Here is a 23,083-nt window from a genome sequence, read left to right as displayed (position 1 = left end):
AATCATGAAGTTTTACGCCCCACGGTTATAAAGGCTAGGTTAAAGAAGACGGTGATAATGAGAAATGAATGAAGTTATGGAATGAAGAAAGTGGGAGGAAACGGGAGAACCCCAAGAAAACACACGCACACGGTGTTTGTCCATCACAAAGCTCAATTGGCGTGAGCTGAGATCGAGCCAATTACTCGATGCACCAGAAGTGAACGTTCTACCAGTGAGCCATACATTATAAGAAATTCTCAATATCTGGACATGGGTATTTTAAGCTTTGAAAGGAGCTTCCGACAGATCTTAAAGATGGTACGGTATAAGTCCAAAATGACCAAAAGTGATCTTTATCCCCTTGTACACCGAACGCTTCATACACATCTTCTTTACCCCATGTTAATCGTGGCCCATAAAACTGAAATATTTCATTTCATTTCTTCGCTAATTCCTTCCTTTTCATCACGAACATCTCTAAAATATTGTTCTAAATGAAATTGTAGGCTCTGAAAGTAAGAAGTACCTTTCACAATTTTAGAATTATTATGAAGTTTGTTATTATCTTGAGGTGGAATATGAGGAATATAATAACACAACAAAGGTATTAACTATATTATAGTAGATAATACCAAAATAAAACACATTAGTTTTAGTTTTAGTTGGTAGTTCATAATGTTTTTACACTATTTATATTTTGTTTGCTTCCCCCATGAAAGAGAATTCCACCAGTAAAAATAGTGAGAGAGACTAATAGAGATGTGATTCATAAGAGAAAGTTGCTTTGAATAGCAGATATAAATATTTCACATCGATTCTCCAGAGTTCTCTGCAATTTTACATAGTACAAGTTTTTGAAACAGAATAGGTAAGTGTCCCAGTCACTCACAGAAAGAATTGCCATATAATCATTATGTGCTCACTATGAGGTAGAATAATGTAAGAATAAGAATCACTAGTATAACATTCTGAAACTAAACAAACGTCCAAGAATTTCAATAATATAATAAATAAATTAAAATTTTATAGTTTCGATATTTAGAATATGGTTTCTCACACTCCGAGTTGACGTTGTATTTATTAAAAAGGAATATCATACTTGTAGTGATTTGAGTAATGAAACTGTGATGTTTTTCTATACGTTGCGCAGATAAAATAAAAATGTTATGTATAAACTCTGTTTCTAAATTCTTGATTTATAATTGACTAGTAGAATACCCGTTCTTCACACGGGGAGAACACGTTTCATTTTGAACATAAAGGGCTGAATTTGGATTTAAACGGCATCGAAAGTGTCACTGTTCATCTCAGTGACCCCGAAAAGTATAGATTCGACAGTAATATTGGTCATTTTCGACCATTTAAAAATATGTTCCCCTCCCCTAAGTCGCACCGTCGAAGTGAAATGACTAAAAACATCTCCTAGGTCCGAACCTCATCTATGTTGAAAATTTGATCGAGATCGGTCGGGTAGTTCTAGAGATACGTAGTCAAGATACGAAATCACATAGTCACTTTCATTTTTATATACATAGATAGTCATCTTAATTATTTGTAAGCTGTTACGTAGACATTAAGAAGTGTTTTGTTATAGCTTATAAGAAATTACTGGTAAATCAGCACAAAATTAAGCTATTAGTACTCTGCATGTAGAAGCAAATATATGATTTTTTTCTTTTCTATCTCAGTTGGCGGAATTTTTCCCATTTATTCGTGACTTATATTAGTCGCAAATAATACAGATAATTCGTAACACTGAAATGTTCGATTTTATTTGTACGAAAGTTATTCCTGATCATTATTTTTCATAGGTGATCGTCAATTCATCCCGTTACTTTTTATCGACTTCAACTCCAAATTGCCAATTCCATTAGAAAGCCTCAAAGAAAGGACATGCTACATTTTCTTACAAATCTGGAAATGATAAGGAAACTTGGCTTTAAAATTTTTCTTAAATGATTAAATGAATTCACTTCATTACCTATAATTGATTTTAACTGTAAACAATAGGCTTGTTTATCGCTTTTTTCTTTGCGTCCATAAGGAATTAAACCTGAAAACAAGTTAACTACTTAAAACACTTATATTGACTATTCGAATACGAGTGACCAATTCTGTCATTACATAGAAATAAGTAATCCGGAAAGTTTTCCCACACGGTTCCACTATGATTCAGTAGTGCCAGTGCCAGTGGCCAAATTGTCTCGGACTTTCAGCTTCGAATCACGGGGCGCGATTCATAATGGGCTCGAATCCCCACTTCAGAGCATGGATATTTTAACTGTCCTCAGAATTTCTCTGCTCGTGTTCCTATCGTGTTGGATTAAAAATAATACTTCATAGAAACGCGTAATTAGATGAGCATGGATATAAATATCCCGGTTCGGATGAATTAAGAAAAGAGCTAGACTGCTTATCTCTGGTGTGAGGGGTATCCTGGTTCAATCCCTGGTCATAAGAGTTTGCGGTGGACAATATTGCATCTATGAATTTTTTCGGAGTTCTCCGTTCTATAGTGGTTTTACGTTCTCAATCATGCGTTTCCTTAGGCAACAGGGCATAAACATGGGATGTAAAACTGAAAGATATCTATTTATTGCTCTTTCTTCTCATTGTTGCTGACCGAATCAAATTCATGTGACTTCTTTTCATATACCGAGTTTCATGAGTGGTATCTATAAAATACAGTGTTTACAGCAGTAATCTATAACATACATGTCTAATTTTTAAAGGATGTTATTTATTTATGGTCTTCTACCCTTGTTTTTATCTTCTCTTAATCCGGCACTAACTTTTGATGATTAGTATGGTAAACAGTAAAGATTCAGGACATTCTAGTAAATTCAAGGATGAAGTGAAAATAAGACTCCATACTTAATCCATTTCGGCACATGCAGAAAATAGAAGGGGAAGGGGAAGGGAATTTAGATTTCTGGGCTTTCGATATCTAAGAGCATTTAGCCCTTCCCGTTTTGAGGGATGACGTCCCTCGGTGAGCACACTATCCGAGGAAAGGAAAGGAAGAAAGGATTGGGGAAGGAAGGAAGCGGCCTGGGACCTATAAGTTAGGTACCACCCCGGCATTTGCCTGGTGTGAATGAGGAAAATCCAGGAAAACCTCATTCTGGGTGGCTGGCCTGAAAAGCGTTTTACACTTTTTCGACCGAGTACCTCCACCGGGAATCGAACCTGGGACCTCTCACACCATGCAGAAAATAGTGATAAATAGTAAAAAAGTGATGAATTTCAATATATTTAGTTATTTAAACATAGTGTTATGGTTTTAAACTTAAAAAAAGAAACTTTTATTCCATTTTATACTATAAACGCACTTCATTTGTTATAAATATCAAAAAAGTTTAATAAACACACGACAGAGAAACCTTATTTGGGAACTGAGAATATCGTTTGGGGGAGCCTGGGTTCCCATTTCCCCCCGTGGCTACACTCCAGACATGAAACAATATAATTGAATAATATAACATTATCGTTGTAGCACAGTATCACACGTTAACTGCTCTACTCTGAATAAATATTAGATGAAAAATAACATAGTCGTCTATTCTAGAAACAACAAGAGAAAAATATAATAATAAAAACTTTAGTTTGTCATTTCTAGCCTTCTAGGAGGAAACATTTTATCAAAGATATTATAAAGGAAGTGCATGAAGAGTAGATATGTAGAAGTAGACACTGACGAGAATACGAATCGTGCTAATTATCAACATTCGTCTTCGTTTGTCATATAATTATCTCATTTCATGCATGTTCCACATATGATATACGTACCAAAAGTCTACAAAGGGAGAGAGAGAAAGAATACCTAGCAAAGGTACGAATGTTGGGTAGAAACGAGAATACAGGGAGAGATGAGAAAAACTAAGAGAGATTTTTTTAAAAAAAGGTAGTGAGTAAAAAAAAAGCTCATGTGTTTCTGGTTAATTTATTTATCGCCTAGATAGAACTCCCCTAGGAGAAGATGTAACACAATACCCTGAGACCTGAACTAATTTAATTTCTGCTTCGTGGCGTCTTTTGTTCGGAAACAGCTCAGACGGAAGCCCGTTCCCGACATTGACGTCACTGTTCTAAGCACCACCAACTGATGCTGCCACCTATTAGAGAGAAAGAGAAAAAAGTCCTTTTTCATGATGGAGAGATTCAAAGAGGACAAGGTAAAGAAGAACAGAGTAAGGAATGAAAGAGAATATATGGATATATTTAAAATAAATATATAGTCTAGATATTAAATGCCATAAAATTATACTTTATGTAAGTAGTAAGGTTACCACCTGTCCCGAATTTTGACATCCGCGGGACATCCCGAATTTTAAGAGTTTTTTCAGCGTCTTGAATTACGCTTAAGAGGGCTGCTTTATATGGCCCTCGGTGTCCAGAACGCTTACAAAATATGGGACAGAAATTCTTAGTGGAATTTATAAATTTCGACCACAATGTGTACCTATGATTGATTCCTTCCTGTTCTGCCTAAATCCAGTTGTGCGTAATGACCCTTCAGCACTTTGTTGTATATTTTTGATATTACCTTGAGCTAAAACTATCTATTCCTATTTTGCCTAATCTTTGCAAAAAAAAAATAGATTTGAGAAGAATTTAATAGTAATTATTTCCCAAAAATTGCAGCTGATTTCAGAGCCTTTTGACTTTCGAATATCATTTCTAATATCATATCATGCATCTTTAGTTGCATTTTAAACTAGGAGTTATAGAAATTTCGTTTTTACCAACAGTCAGTCTTTTCATTGCTTAGATCTTTACCTTCCAGAGAAGTAAACAAAGGATGTCTGTGATTAACTAGTGGTAGCCTTTCCTCCGATCGGTATATTTGATTTGATGTACATTAAACGAATATACGAATAAATGGATATATGCTATTATTGAATCGCGAATTAGTGAACAAAATTTGAAACTCAAGTAGTTAATACGAAAAAAAACCTCATCGATTTATTTTGTATTATTTTAGTTACTCTTATGAAATAAACACAAAGTTTATTCGAAGTAATGTCCGAAATTATCGTACTCAACTAATTTTGACAATTATTTTACCATTGAAAAGTATATTTTTTTAAAGACTATATATTATAACACTTGAACTCTTCAAATTGAACTGAGTTTATATATATAGCACCTCACTGTGTTTGTACTAAAAATTGTTGTGTAAGTGGCAGACAGAGACTAATAGATTCACCATGCAGTTTAAGAATGTTTGTCTTTGGTTGCTTAGGTAATATGTAATATTATCTGTTATTCCATATTGTTTTATCATTTTTAATATTTCAACTTTTGTATGCGGAAGTGTGAATTGAATTGCCTTAATATTAAAAGCATTTTTTAAAATATAGGTTATAGTATTTTTTATTTTGTATGAGTTTTCCACCATGAAGGGCCAAGTATAAACAACTTTGTTACTGGATAGTTGGTGGCACACTCGCAACTACAGGGATCTGGTCTCCTCCAACAATTCTTGTACTTTCGAACCTATGAAGTATTATTATTGCTAATTATTGCATTTTATTAAAAAATAATTTTGCCCATTTAGCGTTGACAATGGGAATTTTATGAAAACATAGGTATGCTTAGTATACTTCCTCATATGGATGGAAAAGAAATCGTATCATTTATATGTTGCACCACTTAACGAATCCAGAAATCCATTATCTGTCTTCAGTATGTAGTGCCATAAAGAAATTAATTCGGTATGGCAAGCAAACCAAACGAAATACAGTATCGTCCAAATCAGATAACCAAATTGAGTCAATGTTATTTATCGAAATATACTGTAAAATACGACAACTATATACTGTACTATCTAGTATATTTCTAGGTAGAAATTCTATGAATACGGTGTACTACCTACGAATAATCATTTAAAATAGAATATAGAAATAGAATGTTATTTAATTCTTACCTTACTACACTACAGTTATTTTTTATTGTCCTATGTTTCTAAACTAATATTAGAAGTAAAATTAAATAATGCTGTTGGCAAATAAAAATATTTTCTATGAGGGAACATTACAGGTAATATGGAGTGCTTTAATTTTTATAAAATAAAATATTATATGTAACGCTTTTTCCCCATATACCTATCACCTTACTCATAATGTATTTATAATTTCTTTTCACAAATCTATTAGGTTTATTCCTATTTTTGAAGCTTTGTATACATTGGCGTATTTTAGCGGGTTCTTCCGGGCTTAATCTCCCCGAAATTTTATTTACTGTTTTAAAGTAAATGAAATATCTTGTAGAATTTTCTCATTTCCAGGAATAAAGTTAGGCTAGCCCCCGCAACAAAATCGAAAATATGACACTGTCTGTATATCTTGAACGAACGTCGGTGAAGTTGTAGAGACCCAGTAGACATCGTGTAAATATGTATACTCGTAGTAAACTAATGGTAGTCCATGATTGCGAATGTAAATAATTTCAGGGATGCCGTAATGATATACGAAAATCCTATACGAATGATATACGACCCTGAAAACAACTGCAACTGTCGGGTAAGTAACTAGGTCTACTATTAAATTTTTCTGTAATCTAAATATCCCTTTTTTGCGGAGAGTAGGCAGAACACGAATTCTTGTTTTGCCTAGGATAAGATAAGACAAGATAAGATAAAAATTATGGTGGAAAATGCTGGACGGTCGTTTAGGGTAAAACAGGAGGACACCTCTAGGACTATCGAATCATCGAGAATTGTACTATCTCTAAAGGTTTTTGTGTTGGCAGTGAAATCCCCACCAATGATGTTAATCTTTGTACCTATTCAATGGTTCGTAACACGTTCAACTATCTGCAAACAACCTGACGCTACAGGTTTTCTGTTTAGTGTGCCTTTAGTTTAACTTTTTGTCGATCTTCTTGAAACCTAGAAATGATAGTTTATTCTAGAGCATGACACTTTCCTAAATTCGGTGTAATCTATCAGGTGATATATATTCAGATATCGACTGATCTCATCTTTGGACATTATTTTATTTTAACAGGAATTAAAGTTTAAAAGGTAATGACAATTTTGAGCTTTATCTCTTTTACTGTACTATCTACTGTCGTCTTCCTAGGATCGTAATAAAGAGGTTGATATACTTCAGTACCAGTTTAACCTTAATAGCTGGCCTGGTTCTTGCACAGCATCAACTTTTAATCTAAAAGAAAATAGTTTTCAGATTTTTTCCGACATGTATATCGATTAGTATATGTCTTGCCGTTGGACAATTTTTCTTCCCGTTAACTGTTATCAATATTATAAAAGTATTAATAAATTATTGAAGGTAGTACAAATTGTGATATGAGGAATCAGCGATCTGCACAGTTTGATAAGCGTGTAGGCTTATCGAAAGGTGTCAACCCTAAGTACATAGTTAAGTAGTCCTATATATAAATAAAGTTACCATAGTTCCATTTTTACTGGGGCAGTCGTAGTTTGAAAGTTCTTATCCTGGCGTTGTCTGTTACAGTTTTCAGCCCTTTTCGTATGCTGTATCTTCATTGCAATATTCAAAAAATATTATTGTTGGTATTACTCACTTTTACATTAACAACTACCGTAATAATAATTTGCACTTCGCTTGAAGATCGGTATAGCGAACTACACACCAATCGTTTATAAACTATGAATCTAAAATCTATGCTACTTTCCTAACAACCATTACTGATACATCAAACAGGAATAAACAAAAAAAAAAAAGCTCTTCTACTGGGATATAATTTCTAACAATAGAAGGAGTCAAAAAAGATCTTCTACAAAAAAAAGTAATAAGGTAACCCTATATATAAAGTACCGGAAATTTTTATAGGCACTAATAATTTCAGGCTGGAATATGTTCAAAAAGATTTCATATTTAAGATTTATGAAGACATATTTATTAACATATGTACTCGTAATTTAGATTTCAGTTTCTGTTCATTCCATTAGAAGTATGAGGACTAGTTAGTGAAGGCAAAGTAAGGAACTTAATATTGAGAATGACTACTAAAATTATAGCAAATTACATTAGTGCTACTTTAAAATTATTGAGGAGCACAAACAAGTAAACTAAGGATGTCTAAATAAGTTAGGTGTACTATTTCTGTTTTTGAAGCATACTCTTCTGAATTCCAATATCGTAAGTCTAACACCTGTATGTCTTAAAGAGTTGAACGTTTAAGAAGTTACTTCGTACACCTACTCCATAACAGATACTTAACTTGCAGCTTTGCACAGAGAATAAAAGGATGCTTTCCAAACTCTTTCAAAATAATCAAAGATTCGCATGATTACCTAAAATACGCATGTACATTAATCTGAATTTTCAAATTTACTAATAAGGAGCTAATTATTAAAAAAAAGAACTAATTTTTCCATCACCAGTTGTTTGCTAAATTGACCTTTAACGTTTTTATAATCTTTGTCCGAGTATGGCAAGGGGTTTATGCACGGGAGCATTTTTGGCAGAAATCACAATGTAAAGTTATTGTGTCAATAAAAAATGGAATATATCCAACTTATTCTTTTACTACTACTGTAAAATTAGCAATTGTGAAATATTTTATCCCAAGGATTGACAAACCGTTAGAGATCAATTTTGAGGGAAAAAAGAGATGAAAAATATTCCCTTCCTTCTATATTATTTATCTACTAATAATCCAAGCAGGATTGCAGAAAAGAAAATTCAATTTGATTTGGTTGAATTTTGGTTTATAATTGGATTGGATTGCTTAATGAATATTCAAAGTACTGACTAAATTCAAAGGATAATACAAACAATTTTCTCTGTAAATTTTTAGTACTTGAATAAATAGTCTGTCATCCACTTATTCATGGTTATGAAAGGATATGTCATCAAATAAATTGTGAGGTCATAAGTTCAATGATAAACTGATCAAGAACGGAGACCATCTCAAAAACACTGAAATATTGACTTAATAGTATTTAGTATCTAGTAGAAAACTACATGAAAAAATCTAGTATTCGTCTGTAATTTAACGAAGTTGAGATTGGATTGATGATCCTTTACATTTGTCTGAACTGCTTTTGAATGGGAAAAATCTTTCTACATTTATGTATGTACTTCTCAAAAAAATTTCGGGCACTTCAAAACTTCAGAGAAATGTTCCTCAGATATTTGCCCCAAGATGTTTATCTGTAGATGGTACTACAAGATTAGTTTTTCCTTGTGGGGACTTTGGTTTCAAAAGGTGTGAAAGGTTTTTCAGGACTGCCATCTTGAGTGAAGTTTCTCCTGGATTTTTTAATACGCACAAGCAAACTGTCAATATGGTACCTAACATACAGGTCTCAGGCTGCTTCCTTCCTTTACCATTTCTTTCTTTCTCTCGCTATTCTCCGGATAGTGTGATTGACCAGAGACGTCATCTGTCATACATGACAAGCTTAATTAGCTCATAGATGCGAGAATGTTCAGAAATATATAATCCCTGTAATTCTTAATTTTAGTTCTTTCTACAGAACATATATTTAATTTGTTTTCAATAATGCGTAAGTTTTAGCAACTCAAATTCTGGACTTTAAAGCAATATGTCTCATAACAAATATTATCATTATTTAGAGTAAGTACATTGAAATGATCAAAAATGTAATGTGAAAGTATATTCGTACAACCTTCAGTTTTAAGACTTGTTGAAAATATTATAAAACCCTTTCATCCGATGGTTAATATATAGTCTCCATAACTTTAGAGTAATTTGATTCCACAAATTACGCAACTATACATTCCAGTTAAGATAATAAACTTAATGCTACCTGAATTTCTTTTTGTTCATCGTAAATAAATGATACGAGCCGAACACACTCCGCTAAGAGGATTAATTTCAATATTGCAGATGAATGTAATACTCTTAGGAACAATAATGATGATAATATTGAACAACTGTTAATGATAACAATTAAATGCTGCTTCGCAATTATTATTTAGTAATAGTCTATTGTGAGTCATTTACAACCCGAAGCACGTAGAAATATTTCTCAAAAGTTAATTATTTTTAATACGAGGCCTTAACTGCAGCACTCTTATACTATGGTACATCAATGACATGTTTGATGACAATGGCCCTAAGCTCAAATCATCGTACTTTCAGAGAGATTTACGGATTAATTAACAGTTGTTTTACGTAGTTTTCACGCGCTACTTCTTCTTTTTTCACATTTATTGTTGTGTCATATTTATCATAAATTCTTGCATTTTCATTTCCTTGATTTCATCTTGTGGGATCATTTATTGTTTTGAATTTCTTATAGTTATTTGGCAAAAGCAAATATCTCGGAAATTAAAAATACACCCAGGAAAGAATAAAAGCACTACTTGTGAGATATGTTATCTTCCTTATATATTTGATTCCGCCTCTACCTCTAATTTCTAATGTGTAGATTGCATGAATGAAATTTATATACAAGTTACCGTAACCTTTTATTGGATCTGTTGAGAAGGTTATGATTGAATTATCGTTGTTCTATGATATTTATCAATATTCTGTTGTAGTTTAGTTTCCTTGTGATTATTCTTTTCTTGAGATTAGATTATCAAGTAGAGGTATGAATGTTCTTTAGATATATTTTGAAGATAGTGTGTGCGATTATTTATGTTTGAATAGTTTATTTTCGTGGAGAAATGTATTATTGTTTTAGTTTTATATCAATTTTAAATATGGAAGTATTATTGGAAATATCAATAGCCATTTGGCATTAGAGCTAATGTTTTCTTATCCATCCGATGATAGTCATGACTACGATAGAGTATTACCTAATATATTTTGACGGTACAGCGGTTTGAAAATCATTAGGTTAAGAAGTTGTAACTTATAAGATATTAGGATTTAAATTCCTAACTTAATATTTTCTTTCCAAAGTAGAATCTCTCTATGTTTATTGTGTTAAAAGGATAATAAAACATCTTGAGTTTGTCCTTATATAAAATCAGTTTTGTAGTTTTCGTCTTTCCTTTGTATACGCCTAGGAGAAGAAACTCAGTCCAAAACTATGCGTAACTCTCTAAGGTATATATATATATATATATATATATATATATATATATATATATATATATATATATATATATATATATATATATATATATATATATAGCTGCTTTAGAAGATAAAAAGTGCTAGAATACAAATTGTGCTGTATTTTAGCGAACGTTTTCCTGTATTTATGATGAATTTGCCGTAATACTGAACCAAACACTAAAAAGAAGCAAATCCTTAATGTCTAAAAGGTAAATTAATTTTGAAAATCTGGTAAATGCATAAAAGTTTATCAAAGTAGTTTTTTAAAATTAAAATTTACTTACTCACAATCTCCACAGAATTCCTTCGCCGCAAAACGTTTTTTAGTTGACTTCTGGAAGTTGTACAATAGTTGTGACACCGAATTCCTATAATATGAAACGTAAAAAAGGAAATGAGTAAAATATTCAACAGAAAAATATATAGAACAGTATACATATAATAATAAGGTTTAAAGCAACAAGAAACATCAAATCCAATATCTGGTGCTGCTCATGTTAGGATTGTCGAATATTGACTTACATTTAGTCACTCTTATTACGATGTCAAAAGTATCGACAGCTTATTCATCCAACTATCATTGAAATTTACGCGGGAGAAAGAAATATCAAACTTACAGAAAGAAGCTTTAAAAAATATCATTCTTATTTTAGCACAGCAATCTAACAATGCGATGCAAACTGATACGACATGATTATAAGTCCTACTACTAGTTAGTTATACCAGATTAATTAAACAATATACTGTAAGGAACTGTGACATATCAAGTAATGAAAAATACCAGTAAGTTTATTATTCATGACCTGCTATAATCTCTTGCGAAGTGAAATTTGCTCTTTTGTTATTCACTTAATATTTTAATTAGTTAACTTTTCGGTGTATTATGGTTAAATCTTGGAAACGTAAATTTCACAAACTTCTATACTGACTAGATACCTAAAATTTTCGAACAAACACGTAAACTAGATGTTTTTAAGCAATATTGTCTCGAATGCATCGTTTTACTGTAAAATTTGGAAAAGTAATTATTTAGAAAAAGTAACTATAGAGCGCCTGCTGAATATGCAACCAAAACTCTCATTAAAGTTTCACTGGTTGCAGACAGCTGACAAGTGACTTCTGTTGAATATACAGTATATAAATAAGTCTGAACAATTTTTCTTTTCGTAATATGAAGGAAGAGACTAGTGCTGTTCTCAATACAACTAATAAAGACATTGAATTAGGCTAAACAGAAAAAGAAAATAATAATAACCGTAAACAAGAATTTTAGGAATGATCAAAAAATGGATCAAAAATTTCGATCTTGGCGAATAATTAGTTTTTGGATCAGGGACCACAAAATTTTTGAACGGCCCCTAAACCGAGTTTTTGTATTTTTTACGGAATAAGCACATCATACTGAGTTAAGTGATAGCTTGGGTTTGGCTATACTATATGCAATTCTCTAGATATAAGGCGTACAGGAAAATGTTTGATTGAAAGAAATATAATGGATGTTTTTGGATCAAGGGCCACAACATTTTTGAACGGTCTCTAAATCGAGTTTTCGTACCTTTTACGGAATAAGCACATCATACTGAGTTAAGTGAAAGTTCGATTTGGCTACATTATATGTAGCTCTCGAGATATGGGGCGTACAAGAAAATGTTTGATTGAATGAAAGGTAATAATTTTTTTGATCAGGGACCACAATATTATTTAACGGCCCCTAAATCGAGTTTTCGTGTTTTTTACGGAATAAGCAAACCATACTGATTTAAGTGATAGTTTGGATTTGGCTACACTTTATGTAGTTCTCAAGATATAAGGCCTGCAAGAAAATTTTTGCCTAAAATATATTTGATCTTTTGATCCAAAAACAACTTTGAAAAACAATGTTTTTATAAAAGTACAATAAAAGAACAATGTTCCGTGGAGTAATTGAGTAGTATTGACTTATTAACAAAAAGAAAAATAGAAAAATGCACCTTAAAAAATATGAATATTTTTTTTGGGGGGGATGACATGAAGAAATTGGAATAAGGAGGGATAGAACGTGTATTCTTAGAATGCTAAACTGCTTCTATCTATTACGGTTTTTCCCTCTATAATGGTTAATGTTAGCACCGGAGATGGTTGATTTATATCAGGTCCGATTTAAATATCACACTATCAACGAACTCCAGTCCTAACGTTTGACCCTCCACGTACTGGCCAAAATTGATTATGGTCCATCAAGTAGTTCGTGAGATTTTTGTCTCACGGACGGACACACAAACGGACACAGTAAATATGTCATGGAATTGTGGTAAACCAAATTCTTTAATGAAATATAAAAATGTTATCTCCTCTTTTAATTTATTTCTCCCAACTGTTGTCAATAAGACAATATTACTAAATTATCCTATAAAAGACTTAATTTCTCTTTTTAGTGCATTCTCTAAAAACATTGTTTATAGGAGATGTTTGTTGATGTTCATGTTAAAAATTTTATATCTAGTGACCACACAATCACCATACTTTAAATCCTAATGCTTTAACTTCGTTAATTACATAGAATTGAGGAGTATTTGTATTATCTCTTTACTTGTGTAACATGTCTGAAGAGGAAATCAATAAGATGTTAAAAAAAAATTTAAAAGGGCTGTGAGAAATATGGGATGAAAATAAATGCTAGAAAGACAAAAGCCATAGTGATTGGAACGAAGTAATCTGTGTCAAATATAGTAGTAGGGGGGTGGGGAGAAAATAGAACAGGTGACTATTTATACCAATACCTGAGATTTATTAGTGATAATATGAAATGCGAACGTGAAATAAAAGCAAGAATAAGAATGATGAAAGAAGTCTTTAGGAGGAAGAAAATACTATTTTGAGTTACCTTGAATAAAGTGTTGAGAAAAAGACTCATAAAATGCTTCTGTGGACTATTGCACTGTAATGGGCAGAAACATGGACTTTACTACAAGCCGAAGAAAGACGACTGTAAGCTTTGCAAATGTGGGTGTGTAGAAGAATGGAGAGCATTAGCTAGGTTGAGCGGAAAACGAATGAGAGAGTTAGCAATGGTGGGGTAGAAAATAATAACTTTGAATATTATTAAGAAGAGGAAGAGAAACTAGTTGGGATATTAGCTAATAAGGAACTGTGTTATAAGGGACATGCTTGCAAATATGGTAGCATGAAAGATAGGGAGAGGGCGAAGAAGACTACAATTAATGCGTGATATCAAAACAGAAAATTGGTATGTGAAGACGAAAAGATTAGTGAAAGACCGTGAAGCATGGAAGATTCTCAGTTGTGGCAAGTGACCGGCCAATAATGGCAGAATATTTATGGTGATGATGATGATGATGATAATATGGAACATGACTAAATTAAATAGAGATTTGTCAGCATGTCAGGTGAGAAAAGAGCATAATTTAAAATCGACTGTATTTTAAAACATGTTCAATATATGCTAATAAGATTAAAAAATCACATAACCTTAAAAAAAGTTTCTTTCTTTTGTTGCGATTGAATGAATTGGCTATACTGAGAACTGAACAGGACCACACACCTGAAAAAGCAATGTATTAGCCATTTACTATTTGGATTGCTGAAACTCGATAAGAGGATGATAATGAATTATAGTAATAAGGTAAAGTGATAATGGTAATAGCAATATTATAAAACATTGCTTCAGTTGCTTAGCTATTTTGCAATAAAACAAGTCATCATGTTTTTTTCTCGATAACGTATTAATTCGAATTTACTACTTGCAACTCTTGTCTTATCGGATTCACAACTGATTGATGCAGGATACGAACCATACGTTATTGTCTAGATGTAGCTCCTATATTATGCATGTGTGACACTGGAGAAATGAGGTCAAAAGAATATAATTTATTTCATCCTTTCAGAGACACAAGATCAAACGTTAGTATCTATAGATTAGATGGACAAACACTTTATGAATATAATATTTGTCATTAGAATATTAAGACGCATAAAACAAATACAAAAAGTTACAGAAATACGAATATGAAAATCAGATAATGATAGAATCTAGCATTGTGAGTTGATATAACATTTGTATGAATTGGAAGTTTTTAATCTCTATCTTCCCACTAGTGAAACAAATTTCTCTTGAACGACTATTTGGCCTTATTAATATATTAAAATAAACTGATACTAATTATGAACACAACAGAAAAAGTATGAGTTATAATGTTTCGGTACTATAGAAGTATTTTCATCACACACAACAGTACTTCTGAGAAGTATATTTGTCTCTTGTGGAGATATTACTACAGTATCGTAATGATACAACTCATACGGTTTCTTTTTGCATTTTCTTGTAATATGCATGTAGATACCTTTCTCATAACAATCAATATCAGTTTAATTAAATGAATTGTTAAAGCGATCATTAAGTCAATTGGAAGATAGTATTGGCTATTTGCAGAGTAACGAAGAGCGCTCATATTTAATACTCCTGAGCTCATTTTGTAATAAGAGTTGGTTAATAAATTTTAACATTTAGTACATGGTAAATTGTATTTTATTTGGACAATTTATAAGTACAATTAAAATCATTCAATATAGTTTAATGAAATCATTGAAAATATTTTTGTACACAATGACAATACTTTAATTCAAAATTGTACCAGAAGAGAAACGGAGGAAGGCTATTTGCAACGGAGAAAGGCTATTTGCAACAGAACCATTGAGAAATCTAAAATAATGTACTGCTGTTGTTGAGATATATATCAGAAGAATTTACAAAGTGTCATGAATTTTGAGGGTATAGGTACCATACGGGTGCGGGGATGAGCACTTACGAATATTTATACGTAACATAATATCCAAGTCTCCGCATATATTATTTCCATGTTTAAGGGTGAAATGAATTTAAAAGTAGCCACCTTCTGAGCACGTGTGATCTTTACCTAATGCTCCTTACTGAGAGTACGGGTGACTATCCTTCTCAAAAGTTTGGCCATCACTCTCAAAAATTTACCAATTTTCTCTCCAAAATTTGTCATTCTTCCCTCAAAGTTATCATTCTCCCTCTAAATTTACCAGTCTTCCCTCCAAAATTTATAATTCTTTTCTCCAATTCATCATTCTCACTCTAAATTTAACTTCTGCCCTCCAAAATTTATCATTCTTTTCTCAAACTTATCATTCTCTCTCTAAATTACCAATCTACTCTCCAAAATTTATCATTTTTTTCCTCCATTTTATCATTCTTCCACAAAACTTACCATTCTTCCTTCCAAAATTTATAATTCTTTTCTCAAATTTATCATTCTCCCTCTAAATTTATCATTCTGACCTCCAAAATTCATCATTCTTTTCTCAAATTTATCATTCTTCTTCTAAATTTATCATTCTGCCCTCCAAAATTCATCATTCTTTTCTCAAATTTATCATTCTCCGTCCAAATTTAGCATTCTGGCCTCCCAAATTTACATTTTTGCTTTATTTTTTCATTTTGACCCACAAAATTTTCATTCTCCGTATGACAGTGCAGTATTCTAGAAAAAAATATGTCCCACTCCGAAGTAACCTCATGTGCGCATTGTGCACCACAAAACTAGCTTCTAGGTACATCTGACTGATAGTACGTATATGAAGGAATCAAATGCCTCTGATTAGGGTTGACTTCGAGACAAAGTTGAGGTTATTCTCGGGAAATGTATCTGCTTCAATTTTGTCAAATATGTCTCCTTTCGTCACAAGATTTCTCTCTGCTTTCGATAACAGATAGGTGTAGTTCTCAACACCGAGTCTTACTACAGAAAAAGAGATTTGAAACTAATAGTGTGATTTGAATCTCAATGAAATAAGACATGTTTATTACTACAGTAACAGAAAACACGTGCCTTAGGTACTTGGTAACAACGAATGTGCTCAATAGAACTTTCTTTTTAATTACAAAAAAAAAAAAAAAAAAAAATATATTGGGAATTCCAGTACGTTATTAATCTAAAGTCTGTTACTATCTAAAAATATACGGCTTTCATGAAATTTTGTTCTATATTATTTCAAAAACACAGGTTTTTACACGATTACAGAGGTTGATTCAGTTATATTGAACCGAATTCAGTGTGCAACTGTACCACGCATGCGCAACTGATCGCCGTGAGATTGCCACCAGGCAAGCAACAGAGTAAAGCGTCAGAAATGTGTAAAGAGCGTGATTTTCGTGTAGGCCCTGCCATTATTAATCGTATTACACGTAAATATGCGGCACAGAGTTCTAGGCTCACCACACCACACCGACAGAGTTCTGGGTTGAGGAACTAGAAACGGCCCACCCGTGAAAATTATCCCGCTGCTATTGCATGTAGTATGGCGACCCCCGAAGACCCTGCACACACAGCGTGCGATGGCTAGAAAATGTTGCACATCACAGGCCAACAATTAACCTTGCCATTCACAGGGACTTACCAGTCACGGTCGTTTACAAGAGCAGTGTGCACGCCCTAAAACAGGGATGCAAATAAGTAAAAACAAAAAATAAATAAATAAAAATTACTAGCCCAAGAAAAAACCTATGAGCCCACATCGCACAACATAAATCATTTATTTACCTTCGATATAATATTAAATACCCGCCCGCACTGATGAACCACTCGCCCGGGGCGAGTAGTTATTTGCATCCCTGCTCTCAAGCATGTGATGTGGCTAAGAAAAAAAAGCAGGAGGCTGTATGAATGTCATCTCGCTGGTGATAGGCGAAATTTAGTTATGACGTTGATGAAGCATGGGTTTACCTCAAGTTATGGAAAAGCTCCTGCCATTCATACAAAGAGAGTTTCCCGAGTTGGTTTAAGGTTGTGTCCGGTTTCTGGTACAGAGGCAAACTGCATCTCCGAAAGGTGGAGCGAGACTTCTAAATCAATGCTGCCTACTACCATATTTTGACTGAAATGTACCACCATGAAATCTCAGCATTTTATGGACAAGATGTGAACCAGGTTGAACTGCACCAACACAAGACATCCAGCCACGTGGCGAAAACATCGCAGAATTCTATCGCCGCCGTATGGAACAGGAAACTGAAATTGTGTCAATTTCCTTCTCTGACGTTCCTGGAAAGAGTCCAGACGCCAATCCAGAACTATTGTACTCAAGCGGCACCTGTACCATCGTCGAGTCCGCATCGTCTTCGGCCTGTGAAAAGCCTGTAAAAAGGAATGAGATGCAATACCCATACTCCATCTGGAATGGAAACTTCGTTGCCGAGCAATTGTCAGTAGAGGTGATCTGCAGATCCAACACAACCCGTGGTGGAAACATTGTATTTACTAGGTAAGAGGTACATTGAAGTTTGGCTTAATATAATTGAATTAACCTCTGTATGAGTCAAATTTACACGAGGCTTAAACTATTGAGTCAATTTTATAACAAAACCTGTAATACAAAATCAACACAAAATGCTAATTCAGCTTTTTGTAGCCAATGACTTCTTCATTTTTGAATATCACGTTTTTTTTCCTTTCTTTTTTTTGTGTGTGTGTGTAGCTTCATATAGCTATTCATTTATAGCCCAATCAAAATAGGTTTTGTGTCGGAACAAATTCCCGGAGAGCTGATTTTTTTCCTGTTGATAGACTATGATGAGACATGTAATTTCCCAATAGTCCCCGGTTCTCCCCCTTGTGCTTTTCCCCCAGCCCCCCTTAAAGGTGAATTTGCCGTCTCTCAGAAAATTAGCCATAACTCCGAAACTAGTGGAGCAAATGCTTCGCAAATTTTTTAAAATTTCTTTGTCTAATGTTAAGCTACAAAAAAAAAAAAAAAAAAAAAAAAAAAGTCTTTCATTTTTCTCGAGAAATGTATAGTTTCGTGGCAATTGTGTCTTAAAGAGAAAACAACAGTTGTTTGGCGGGAAAAATTCCCTTTAATTTTTTTCTACGAGGCAAAGTAAAAAAATGTTTCAAATAAAAGTTTTAGATCGAAGTCTAAGCTTTAAAACGAGGTATATATTGTCACGGTACCTAAAGCCAGAGCTGAGTAATGTAGCTTTGAACGTCTTAAGAATATGCTTCAAGCCTCATAGGAATAAGATCAGAAAATGCCAGTTTTGCTTCAGGGGGACTATTCCCTACCCTCATATTGGGCTTTCCATTATCCACCACCTATGGTCCTGCCGTGTCCCGGACTGGCAACAACCGACAGCTTTCTTATATTATGTGTTTATTTTAATTTCTATACTTTTAAATAAATTCATAACAAGAACAGCATCACGGACCACCAACCCACCATAATATAATAGTTGTTTAAGATACACTATTGTGCTAACTCATATGTCATTTACGTAGGGGACTGCATGAAAGCAGCAATGAACGATATTTTTGTATTATATTTACAATAATATATTTGTCATTCCTTTATTAAAGTGTACTTGCATTGTCTGTTCAAAACACCTGGTATAGGTCTACTAACCATATCAAGTATGCATGATTTTTATAAGTAATGTTTTTGGGTTAAAGTTGAAATATGTTGTTTAGTACGTTCTGTAAAGTTGATTTATTAAAGATGTTGACTGTGGGTACCATCTTTGACTACTATTGCTAACACAAGTTTTGAAAGCTTAATGCAGTTTTCTGTAGCAGTTTTATCTCCGGCTCCTAAGGCCTAAAAGATCAGACTACACTAGCAGAATTTGAGGGCTTAATAATTAAAAGTTCAGGAAAACAGCCTCATGACACAGTTGTTTATTGTAGCTAATAGGAAGCGCATTGCATATTGTAAGACTACACCTTCATCTTTGTCCATCTTGGAGGGGGGCACACATTCATTCGATGTCAAATAAATAATTCAAATAACTAATTAGAAGTTCTTAGTGTGTAATCTAAATATTCATTTCTAGATTTCAATTACAATTTTTGAAATCATTATAATTTTCATTAAAGATTAACTTTTCTTCACATTACAATTGAATATAACAATATAACAGAATATATTGATGATATATTCAATATAACAATATAAATCTTTCGTTAGACGATCAGTTAGAAGTTACGTGAATTTGGTATTACTAGAGTGAGTAACAAAAGTTCTAAATGGATAGACTGGAAAATTATTACTGCATTTTTTCCCACTGTGACATGCTCTCTAATTCTTCAAATCTTTCATATAGTTAGCTTAGGTATGCTACTCATGTAAGATGGATACAATTTCCAGAAGACAATTTTACTAGAATGCTCTGATTTTGATTTGTATTAAGAACTTGATTGAAAAGAAAACCTTAAAGAAAATACAGAAAGTCAGATCAGTTTATATCCGACCATTATATCAATCCAACAACATTATGGATTATCGCTTGACATTGTATTTTGGAGTTTGGAACTTATAGGAATTTCATCCCATTCCTTCTTGCAAGTTTTCCATATACCTGTGTAGATAAGTATAATTTTTAAGAGTCCAAATGTGCAGAAATCCACTGGAATTCGTCAAGGATTATTATTATTTAAAGGAATGTCAAGAAAGGTACAATGATGTGCGTTTCCTCTTCTTTTTCATAACAACGCTACACAGTGTCGGAATGACGAGAAAATGCGGTGAAACTATTTGCGGGCCTATTGAAAGCACGTTTCTGTCTATATGGTATTTTGTGAAGACACATTAGGCTATTTTCGATTGTTCTGCTGTAATGTGAATAATAATTTACCGTTTAAGGTCAATGATGCAGGTTGCCTATGTAGGTGGCAAAAAAGTCGACGTTTTCAAAATCAGGTTTACAAATACCATCTTGGGTCGTTATAAAAAGAAATAATTTAGAACTTGTGGTAAAGTTATTCTTATTAAAACTGCAGAATAAAGAACTCATTATAAACAAAATAAACATGTTTTTGGATAGTAGCGAAAAATTAATAAACATTAATAATGAATTTAACCAAAAGTCAGTTCGTGTAAGAAATGTTTACAGAAACGGAACTATCTCGCAACATGCATACTTGAAAACAAAAACGTGAGAGTTGTCCAATGAAGTACAATAAAAATCAAAAGTTCGATTGTGAAATTAATTACTTTCAAAAGTTTCTGGTGCCCATACATTGGTGATGGCTATTTAAAAGTTTTAACTTTTCGTTCGGCATATTATTATGATTTAGGGCATACTGGGTCTGAACGATGAAATTATCGGGTCAGACGATGACATAAATATGTGTAGCAAATTTATATCTTTCCTAGAGTTTTTCCGGCACCTTTCTCGCAATAAGTGCGGAATTCTGTTTCGAGACTTCTGAGCTTCCTCACTTAGCATCTCTATTGGGAGAGGAGCTACAGGTATAGCAAATCCTCCAGCGATTTACCATGTGGGCAAAGACTTGTCTAGGTGGCAAGATGACACGACACAACGGGACAAGCAGTCAGTCTCTGTGAGCATTGAGCGCGCGCCCAGACTCATTGAAGCTCGTTTCGTTTGCAAAGCAGTAGGTAGTAGCAGCTAATTCTAACAAAAGTCATTAATTCAGTGACCGCAGAAAATATTAAAATGAAAATGAAATCTTGGACTTGCTACGAAAATTTTATAAGTCTACAAATATATAACAAAACATTGATTTTGAATATAGTGTTGTATAAATGTTCCAATGCATATACGAAGTGCGGTAGAGGCCTGCTATTGGCCTTAAACGATTGCTATTGTTCTGATCAACATTAACAATATTTAGCATTTCATAACTATCAACATACTTAAGAGTAACAGGTCTGTCATACTACCACACACGAAAAGCATTTTTACAAGGATGGTCAATTATCAATTTTCGTCAGGTGTTTTCTCATGAACGAGTGATGCCAGGATGAAAAACAGATCTGTTCTATATAGAGTGGACATTCCCCTACTAAATGACTATAGATTTTCGTTCCAGTAACAGAGTTCAGCTCCAGCTTCAGTTTCCGGAGTTTTGTCCAGCTTTCTTGCTATTTCGACCACTGTGCTCCGGAAGAATGATCCCGAGTTCTACTGGGAATTAAAATGCCACTAACCTTAGTACTCATTGATCCTTTCTCGTATATAATTACGTTTATATTGTAAATTTTATCAAGAAAACTTATTCGCTTACCCAGAATTCCAGTTCTGGCTTTATATATAAACAGTAAAACTATCTATTGCACAGCAAAGAGTCTTGTCCCCCTAAGCGATATCTGAAGTGGTGCTACTGGATAAACTACTATTAAATTCTATGACAAGTTTAGCGTCTACAAATAAATATCGTACTTTCCAGGAAGAAAGGACAAAAACATTTTGCTTTGTAAACTTAGAAATTGATATACAATATCAGCGCCACCTATTAGGAAGAAACTGATATTGCAGTACACCCTCAACAAGCTTTTCATTATACCACTGCAGGCCGGTAGCCAGCCCAACAATTTAGGGGGGGCCGACTGAAGTTAGGGGGGGCCCGATTCAACAATATTATAGCTCATCACCATATTATATTTCATTTGCAAGCCTACCGTGAAAATTTTAGAGGGGGCCAGCAAAAATTTAGGGGGAGGCCCGGCCCCCTAGAAACCCCTGGATACGGGCCTGTACCACTGGCGAAACGACTGTATACAAAGATATGGGTAATAAGGTATGTATATAACAAAATTTTAACACTTAATCTTTAATTTATATTTAAGCATAACTAATTTCATCACTATTACACTAAAGTGATGAAAAATGACTGGAAAATTTCGAAATCTGGATATGAAGAAGAATGGAGGCAATTAGCTGGGCCAAGCGGAAATCGAATGAGAGGGTCTTAGAAATGGTGGGGAGAAAAGAACACAATTAGATATTATTAAGAAGAGGAAGGGAAACTGATGAGGACATTGGTTAAGCAGGAACTATGTCATAAGGGACGTGCTAGAGGATGTGGTGGCATGAAAGAAAGGGAGAGGGCAAAGGAGACTACAATTAATGAACGATATTAAAACAGAAAAATCGTACGTGAAGACGAAGAGGTTAGCGGAGGATCTTGGGGCATGGAAACTTCTCAGTTGCGGCAAGTGATCTGCCAATAATAGCAGAATACTTATGATGATAAGTTGTTGTCCCAAATTTTGGGCTCATCTGTAAATTGTCTGCACACTAGCGACATCTGTT

The 23,083-nt window shown here is 33.5% G+C and overlaps 2 long non-coding RNA genes across 13 annotated transcripts in view; one reads left to right on the top strand and one right to left on the bottom strand.

Moving 5' to 3' along the window:
* Window positions 1-23,083, top strand: part of LOC145664342 (uncharacterized) — a 361,655-nt gene that overhangs the window by 24,127 nt on the left and 314,445 nt on the right. The window lies entirely within an intron of this gene.
* The window catches only part of LOC145664340 (uncharacterized), a 513,034-nt gene that overhangs the window by 202,969 nt on the left and 286,982 nt on the right, over window positions 1-23,083 (bottom strand). For 8 of the 11 annotated variants that reach the window (XR_014127400.1, XR_014127396.1, XR_014127398.1 and 5 more), the window contains one exon: window positions 11,295-11,378. This is a non-coding gene — a long non-coding RNA (uncharacterized LOC145664340). The remainder of the gene's footprint in view (window positions 1-11,294; window positions 11,379-23,083) is intronic. The other 3 variants (XR_014127403.1, XR_014127402.1, XR_014127401.1) reach the window with 1 other exon arrangement.

Source organism: Thermobia domestica, chromosome 11, assembly GCF_964235325.1.
Source record: "Thermobia domestica chromosome 11, izTheDome1.hap1.1, whole genome shotgun sequence".
NCBI classification, from domain to species: domain Eukaryota; kingdom Metazoa; phylum Arthropoda; class Insecta; order Zygentoma; family Lepismatidae; genus Thermobia; species Thermobia domestica.
Note: the sequence above shows the minus strand (reverse complement) of the source record. Positions and strands in the feature narration are given on the sequence as shown.